A 9,992-nucleotide genomic window follows, 5' to 3' on the forward strand; every position below is an offset into this window, starting at 1 on the left:
CGTATGTTTGTGGAAACAAGAGTTAGGGTTGGTTTCGGACCCCTCCTCCAAGGGCCACGAAATTCCCCCTCTCTCCTCCATATATACAGCCCCTAGGGCATCGTTTAGACTTTGGGGGTTTTGTTTAGATTAAAAGTTCGCCATAGCTGCAACTTCGCGTACTTCGTTTGTGTCCAACGACAAGACCAAGACGTCACAGAACCCCACCTTGATCAATAAAGCTTTCATCTTATATTCGCAATATCCATATTGCAATCTCAGTTTCTTGCTTGTTCTTTGTTTGCCTGCAGGAAACAGACCTTCATGGTCAGGTTGATCGTGCTCCGGCGTGGTCAATAACCTCTCAGAGTTGGTTTAGCGATTGCTATGGCGCGACGTCCTCGCACGTTCGTAGTCAGATCGTCAAAGTCAACTTCCTCGAAAACGATAGCCGCCATCTGATTTTAGAGTTTTTCGTAGTTTAGATCGAGTATGTTCTTCATACCTATAGTCCACGAAAAAGCCACAAAAAAATTAGGGTTAGTTCATCATATCCAAACCAATCTGAGCCATTGCATAATCTTTTTAGGGTTTTGCATTGTTGAGTTTGCGGTTGCATCGTCGTGTCTAGTTGCTGGTCTTAGTGTCTAGTCCTTTAGAGTTTTGAGTTCTGTTCACAAGTAGTCACGCCGCCGCCGCATCATCATCATCACCGCTGCGATATACCACCATCATTTTCACCGCTGCCATATACCACCATCATCATCACCGCTGCCATATACCACCATCATCATCACCGCTGCCATATACCACATATCCACCGCCATCACGGCAATCCGAGTCCACCTGCAACATATATCCGCCACCAGTCTGAGTTCCACCAGATTCATCGCCACCACCAGTCCGAGTTCCACCAGATTCATCTCCGCCACCAGTCCGAGTCCAGTATTTTGTTACTCTGTTTTGGATTTCCAGATCACGCGATACTCCGAGTCGTGATAGCGTAGGACTCCCTATCTTTCGTGCTACCCACAGAAGAAAAATAGTTCCAAACTCAAAAAAAATTGGACCATTTGTAGACTTTTTCGAAAAAAAATCTAGCTAGGCAGTTTTTGGACCATTTGTAGACTTTTTCGAAAAAATTTGTTGCGGAGAAAAAAAAAGAGGAAAAAAGTGCAAAAAAAGTGAAAAAAAAGAAAAAAATTCAGAGCGTGCTCCTCCCTTGTAATCTGACCCTTTTTGCTACCATATCATAAGCCTTCCCAGCTCCACATCATAATCTGACCCTTTTTGCTACCATATCATAATTTGACCCTTTTGACTCTACCTGGTAGGCTCTATCCAAGCTTTGAGAGTTTTGACTACGACAGTTGCCGATCACCGCCTGCTACTGGGTAAGAACTGGTAAGAATTTGAGATTTGCTTGACGGATTTGTGACACCACCACCACCTCTTGTTAGTAGTCTGTAGGATCATATTCTTGTGTGTTTCTATTGCTGCTAACCATGGCAGGATCACAAGCCGATGAGACTGACTGGGAGAACATGAAGAATAAGGAGTTGCATGATAAATTTCAGCAAATGATGAGTGGACAGGTGCAAGATGTGCTAAATAGATTTGAAGAGGCCATGGAGAAGATAGATGGCATGGAGAAGACGTTCGAAAAAAAGCTCGATAATAGGTTTAATGAATTGCTCGCTCGTCTTCCACCACCACCACCGGCTGCACCTAACGCACCTCAACAACAACAACAACAACAACAACAACAACGACTACCTCCACGTCGCGAAACAGCCCTCCACCGAGCGAGCCGTCTCCCTCTTGCACCTGGCCAAACTATTGGTGCTGCTGTTGATACTTCTGTGGCTCCTGGTGCTGATGCGGAGGAGTATGATTTTGCAGGAGATTATGAGGATGAGGTTGATCAAAATCAGAACTATGTGCAAGCACCAGCACCGCAACCACCAGGTCATCCACATGCAAATAATGGCAATGGTAGGGCTCACCCTCAGGTACGAAATCATGACCATCTCCCTAAACTGAAATTGAATATTCCACCATTTGAGAGTAGATATGTTCCTGATATATATCTTACTTGGGAGTTAGAAACTGAACAATGATTTACATGTTTACAATATCCCGAGGAGAGACGTGTTCCTGCTGCTGTTTGGGCATTCACTAGTTTTGCATGTGTTTGGTGGTCTGAGCATTGTAGATTATATCCTATTCCAGCTACTTGGGATGCTTTGAAAACTGCTATGCGTACTCGTTGGGTTCCACCATATTATCAACGTGAATTACTTCAAAAATTGCAGCGTTTTAGACAAGGAAAAAATTCTGTAGAAGAATATTATCAGGAATTACAAACTGGCATGATTAGATGTGGTATTGTTGAGATAATGAAGCTTTGCTTGCACGTTTTACGGGTGGATTAAATAGAGAGATTCAGACCATTCTAGAGTATAAGGAGTATACTAATATCACTCGTTTATTCCATCTTGCTTGTAAAGCTGAACGTGAAGTGCAGGATCGACAGGCATTGGCGCAAACTAACTTTTCTGAAGGTCGATCTTCATCATGGACACCACGTGTATCCTCTACTTCCACTACACCAGCACCTCCATCAGGTGCCACCTCTAGACGTGATACAAGAAAGCTGGCACAACCACCACTATCTGCCAAGAGCACACCTCCCGGGCCTGCGCAGAGTTCTTCTTCTTCCATGGCATCAACAGGGCACACAAGTGATATTATTTGTCATCGTTGTAAGGGAAGAGGACATTTTGCGAGAGAATGCAAATCTCAGCGTGTGATCATTGCTACTGAGGATGGTGGGTATGAGTCCGCTAGTGACTATGATGAGGAGACTTTGGCTCTTATTACACGTGAAGAACACGGTGGAGATGATTCTGATCATGAGACGCAATACATGGCTCCTGAAGATGCTGACAGGTATGAATGTTTAGTTGCTCAACATGTTTTGAGTGTGCAGATCACACAAGCTGAGCAAAATCATAGGTATAATTTGTTCCATACAAAGGGAGTTGTGAAGGAACGTTCTGTTTGCGTCATCATAGATGGAGGGAGCTGCAACAACTTGGCTAGCATGGAGATGGTGGAGAAGCTATCTCTCACCACAAGACCACATCCACATCCTTACCACATCCAATGGTTCAACAACAGCGGCATGGTTAAGGTAACACGTACTGTTCGGGTGCATTTTAGTATCTCTACATATGCTGATTATGTTGATTGTGATGTGGTACCTATGCAAGCATGTTCCTTATTACTTGGTAGACCATGGCAATTTGATAAAAATCTGTACACCATGGTAGAAACAATCAGTATACTCTTGTTCATAAGGATAAAAATATGACTTTGCTTCCTATGACTCCTGATTCCATTTTGAAAGATGATATTAATAGAGCTAATAAAGCAAAACAGGAGAAACATAAGAGTGAAAATCAGATTGTGGCAAAAGACTTTGAGCAACAAATGAAGCCTAATAATAAACCATCTAGTGTAGCTTCTGAAATTAAATTGAAAAGTGCATGTTTACTTGCCACCAAATCTGATATTGATGATCTCGATTTTAGCAAATTTGTTTGCTATAATTTTGCGTGCAAAGAGGCATTATTTTCATTCAAGAACATGCCTTCCTCTTTGCCTCCTGCTGTCACTAACATTTTGCAGGAGTTCGCTGACGTCTTTCCACAAGACGTGCCACCAGGATTACCACCTATTCGAGGGATTGAGCATGAAATTTACTTAATTCCCGGTGCATCGTTACCCAACCGTGCGCCATACCGTACCAATCCAGAGGAGACGAAGGAGATTATGCGTCGAGTACAGGAGCTGCTCGACAAAGGTTATATACATGAATCCCTTACTCCTTGTGTTGTTCCTATCATTTTAGTGCCAAAAAAGGATGGTATGTCGCGTATGTGTGTTGATTGTAGAGGCTTTAATAATATTAGTATTCGTTATCGTCATCCTATTCCTAGGCTAGACGACATGCTTGATGAATTGAGTGGCTCTACAATATTCTCCAAAGTTGATTTGCGTAGTGGATACCATCAAATTCGTATGAAATTGGGAGATGAATGGAAAACAACATTTAAAACTAAGTTCGGATTATATGAGTGGCTAGTCATGCCTTTTGGGTTAACTAATGCACCTAGTACTTTCATGAGGTTAATGAACGAAGTTTTACGTGCTTTCATTGGATGATTTGTGGTTGTCTATTTTGATGATATACTGATTTATAGTAAATCTTTGCAGGAACATTTGGAACATTTACGTGTTGTTTTTATTGCTCTATGTGATGCACGTTTGTTTGGTAACCTTGGAAAGTGCACCTTTTGCACCGACCGAGTATCTTTTCTTGGCTATGTTGTTACTCCACAGGGAATTGCAGTTGATAAAGCCAAGATTGAAGCTATTGAGAGTTGGCCGCAACCCAAAACGGTCACACAAGTGAGGAGTTTCCTTGGCCTCGTTGGTTTCTATAGGCGTTTTGTGAGAGATTTCAGCACCATTGTTGCACCTCTCAATGAGCTTACAAAGAAGGATGTGCCTTTTGTTTGGGGTACCGCACAGGAAGAAGCCTTCACGGCATTGAAAGATAAGATGACACATGCTCCTTTACTCCAACTTCCTGATTTTAATAAGACTTTTGAGCTTGAATGTGATGCTAGTGGAATTGGATTAGGAGGTGTGTTATTACAAGATGGTAAACCTATTGCATACTTTTCTGATAAATTGAGAGGGCCTAGTTTGAACTATTCTACTTATGATAAAGAATTATATGCTCTTGTTCGGACCTCAGAAACATGGCAACATTATTTATGGCCCAAGGAATTTGTTATACATTCTGATCATGAATCTTTGAAACACATTAAAAGTCAAGCAAAACTGAACCGTAGACACGCTAAATGGGTTGAATTCATTGAGACTTTCCCTTATGTCATTAGACACAAGAAGGGTAAAGAAAATGTTATTGCTGATGCTTTGTCTCATCATTATACTATGCTTTCACAACTTGACTTTAAAATATTTGGTTTGGAGGCCATCAAAGATCAATATATGCATGATGATGAATTTAAAGATGTATTGCAGAATTGTAAGGAAGGGAGAACTTGTAAGAAGTTTGTTCTTAATGATGGATTTGTGTTTCGTGCTAACAAGCGATGCATTCCAGCTAGCTCCGTTCGTCTTTTGTTGTTGCAGGAGGTGCATGGAGGAGGATTAATGGGACACTTTGGCGTCAAGAAGACGGAGGATATACTTGCTACACATTTCTTTTGGCCAAACATGAGACGGGATGTTGAGTGTTTTGTTGCTCGCTGCACTACATGTCAAAAAGCTAAGTCACGACTCAATCCTCATGGTTTATATATGCCTTTGCCTGTACCTAGTGTTCCTTGGGAATATATATCTATGGACTTTGTTTTAGGTTTACCTCGAACAAAGAAGGGGAGGGATAGCATATTTGTTGTCGTGGATAGGTTCTCGAAAATGGCACACTTTATACCATGTCATAAAAGCGATGATGCTTTTAATGTTGCAGATTTGTTCTTTCGTGAAATTATTCGCTTGCATGGTGTGCCAAATACTATTGTTTCAGATCGTGATACTAAATTTCTTAGACACTTTTGGAGATGTTTATGGGCTAAGTTGGGGACTAAACTGCTTTTTAGTACTACATGTCACCCCCAAACTGATGGACAAACTGAAGTAGTCAATAGAACATTGTCTACTATGCTTAGGGATGTTTTGAGGAATAATAAGAAAATGTGGGAAGAATGCTTGCCTCATATTTAATTTGCTTATAATCGTTCATTGCATTCCACTACTAAGACGTGCCCTTTTGAAATTGTTTATGGTTTCCTACCTCGTGCACCTATTGATTTGTTGCCTCTTGCATCTTCGGAGAAGGTTAATTTTGATGCTAAAGAACATGTTGAATTGATTTTAAAAATGCATGAGTTAACTAAGGAAAACATTGAGCGTATGAATGCTAAATACAAACTTGCTGGAGATAAGGGTAGAAAACATGTTGTGTTTGCACCTGGAGATCTTGTTTGGTTACATTTGCGCGAGGATAGATTTCCTAATTTGCGCAAATCAAAGCTAATGCCACGTGTTGATGTTCCTTTTAAGGTGTTAGAGAAAATAAATGATAATGCATATAAACTTGAGCTACCTGCAGATTTTGGGGTTAGTCCCACTTTTAACATTGCAGATTTGAAGCCTTATTTGGGTGAGGAAGATGAGCTTTCGTCGAGGACAACCTCATTTCAAGAAGGGGAGGATGATGAGGACATCAATACCATTGTTACACCCACAGCCCCTACTGCTATACATACTGGACCAATTACTAGAGCTCGCGCACGCCAATTGAATTATCAGGTACTTTTGTTTCTTGGTAACGATTCTAATGCTCATGAGAATATGATGTTGCCTAAATGGGATACATTTGTTTTGTTTACAAATGAAGGGCCTAGCTTGGACAAGAAATATTACCTTGGAGAAAGTTAAAGCATGGAGATGATGGCATGCGCAAGGGGATCAAGAATGGAGTTACAAGTGTTGATTTCAGGACTTTGAAGCCACCATAAGGAGTGCATGAAGCCTTGGAAGAAATATACAAGATGTCACTTCATAAGTTTCGTCCAGAGGCTATTCTAGGTGCTGCGTCACCTTATTATTGGGCCAGGCCCATGTATTTTTGAAATACTTAAGTATAGGCTGTTTTTAGAGTCCGTATGTGTGGGGAAACAAGAGTTAGGGTTGGTTTCGGACCCCTCCTCCAAGCGCCACGAAATTCCCCCTCTCTTCTCCATATATACAGCCCTTAGGGCATCGTTTAGACTTTGGGGGTTTTCTTTAGATTAAAAGTTCGCCATACCTGCAACTTCGCGCACTTCGTTTGTGTCCAACGACCAGACCAAGACGTCACAGAACCCCACCTTGATCAATAAAGCTTTCATCTTATATTCGCAATATCCATATTGCAATCTCAGTTTCTTGCTTGTTCTTCGTTTGCCTGCAGGAAACAGACCTTCGTGGTCAGGTTGATCGTGCTCCGGCGTGGTCAATAACCTCTCGGAGTTGGTTTAGCGATTGCTAAGGCGCGACGTCCTCGCACGTTCGTAGTCGGATCGTCAAAGTCGACTTTCTCCAAAATGATAGCCACCATCTCATCGAAAGACGGGACACCTTTTCCTCTATCATGCCACTTCATAAATTTCGTCCAGAGGCTATTCTAGGTGCTGCATCACCTTATTATTGGGCCAGGCCCATGTATTTTCGAAATACTTAAGTATAGGCTGTTTTTAGAGTCTGTATGTGTGGGGAAACAAGAATTAGGTTGGTTTCGGACCTCTCCTCCAAGGACCATAAAATTCACCCCTCTTCCTCCATGTATACAACCCTTAGGGCGTCTTTTAGACTTTGGGTTTTGTTTAGATTAAAAGTTCGCAATAGCTGCAACTTCGCGTACATCGTTTGTGTCCAACGACCAGACCAAGACATCACAGAACCTCACCTTCATCAATAAAGCTTTCCTCTTATATTCGCAATATCCAGATTGCAATTTCAATTTCTTGCTTGTTCTTCGTTGCTTGTAGGAAATAGACCCTCGTGGTCAGGTTGATCATGGTTCGGCGTGGTCAATAACCTCTCGGAGTTGGTTTAGCGATTGCTAAGGCGTGACGTCCTCGCACGTTCGTAGTCGGATCGTCAAAGTCGACTAACACCAAAACGATAGCCACCATCTCATCGAAAGATCGGGCCCCTCGCCTCTATCACGTTCTTTTGCATTAAGATTTTGTCCATCCAACCATAAAAGCGCATGACAACCTTTGCTTCCCTCTACGAAGGGCCTATCTTTTACTTTTATCTTCTACCTTACATAAGATTCATGGTGATCTTCACCTTACCTTTTTACATTTTATCCTTTGGCAAGCACAATGTGTTGGAAAGATCCAGATACATATAGCTAATTGCATGTGAGTCTGCATGAGCTATTATTGTTGACATTACCCTTGAGGTAAAACGTTGGGAGGCAAAACTATAAGCCCCTATCTTTCTCTGTCTCTGATTAAAACTCCATACCCATAAATATTGCGTGAGTGTTAGCAATTGTGAAAGACTAAATGATAGTTGAGTATGTGGACTTGCTGAAAAGCTCTTATGTTGACTCTTTCCTATGTTATAATAAATTGCAATTGCCTCAATGACTGAGATTATAGTTTGTTAGTTTTCAATGAAGTTTATGATTCATACTTGAAATTGTGATTGAATTGTTACTTTAGAATAAGAAATCATATGACAATATATATAAATATATATATGTTGCTTTTCTAAGAATGATCATGATGCCCTCATGTCTGTATTTTATTTTAATCGACACCTCTATCTCTAAACATCTGGACATATTTTTCGATATCGGCTTTCGCTTGAGGACAAGCGAGGTCTAAGCTTGGGGGAGTTGATACGTCCATTTTGCATCATGCTTTTATATCGATATTTATTGCATTATGGGCTGTTATTACACATTATGTCACAATACTTATGCCTATTCTCTCTTATTTTACAAGGTTTACCTGAAGAGGGGGAATGCCGACAGCTGGAATTCTAGGCTGGAAAAGGAGCAAATATTAGAGACCTATTCTACACATCTCTAAAAGTCCTGAAACTTCATAGGAGCATGTTTCAGAATATATGAAAAATAATGAGCGCAAGAAGTAACAGAGGGGGGCCACCCACCAGCCACGAGGGTGGGGGCGTGCCCTACCCCCTGGGCACGCCCCCTACCTCGTGGGCCCCCTGGTGGCCCTCCGATGCCCATCTTCTGCTCTATGAGATCTTTCGTCCGAGAAAAAATCATAAGCAAGCTTTCGGGAAGAAACTCCACCGCTACGAGGCGGAACCTTGGCGGAACCAATCTAGGGCTCCGGTGGAGTTGTTCTGCCGGGGAAAGTTCCCTCCGGGAGGGGGAAATCATCACCATCGTCATCACCAACGATCCTCTCATCGTGAGGGGGTCAATCTCCATCAACATCTTCACCAGCACCATCTCATCTCAAACCCTAGTTCATCTCTTGTATCCAATCTTTTTATCCAAACCTCAGATTGGTACCTATGGGTTGCTAGTAGTGTTGATTACTCCTTGTAGTTGATGCTAGTTGGCTTACTTGGTGGAAGATCATATGTTCAGATCCATTATGCATATTAATACCCCTCTAATTATGAACATGAATATGCTTTGTGAGTAGTTACGTTTGTTCCTGAGGACATGGGAGAAGTCTTGCTATTAGTAGTCATGTGAATTTGGTATTCGTTCGATATTTTGATGAGATGTATGTTTTCATCCCTCTAGTGGTGTCATGTGAACGTCGACTACATGACACTTCACTATTGTTTGGGCCTGGAGGGAGGCATTGGGAAGTAATAAGTAGATGATGGGTTGATAGAGTGACAAAAGCTTAAACCCTAGTTTATGCATTGCTTCGTAAGGGGCTGATTTGGCTCCATATGTTTCATGCTATGGTTAGGTTTACCATAATACTTCTGTTGTAGTTGCGGATGCTTGCAATGGGGGTTAATCATAAGTGGGATGCTTGTCCAAGTAAGTACAGTGCCCAAGCACCGGTCCACCCACATATCAGATTATCAAAGTACCGAACACGAATCATTTGAGCGTGATGAAAACTAGCTTGACGATAATTCCCATGTGTCCTCGGGAGCGCTTTCCTTCATATAAGAGTTTGTCCAGGCTTGTCCTTTGCTACAAAAAGGATTGGTCCATCTTGTTGCACCTTATTTACTTTCATTACTTGCTACTCACTACAAATTACTTTATCACAAAACTATCTGTTACCGATAATTTCAGTGCTTGCAGAGAATACCTTACTGAAAACTGCTTATCATTTCCTTCTGCTCCTCGTTGGGTTCGACACTCTTACTTATCGAAAGGACTACGATAGATCCCTTATACTTGTGGGTCA

The sequence above is a fragment of the Triticum urartu genome, chromosome 2A (genome assembly GCF_056163025.1).
Source record: "Triticum urartu cultivar PI428250 chromosome 2A, HENAU_Tu73, whole genome shotgun sequence".
NCBI lineage: Eukaryota > Viridiplantae > Streptophyta > Magnoliopsida > Poales > Poaceae > Triticum > Triticum urartu.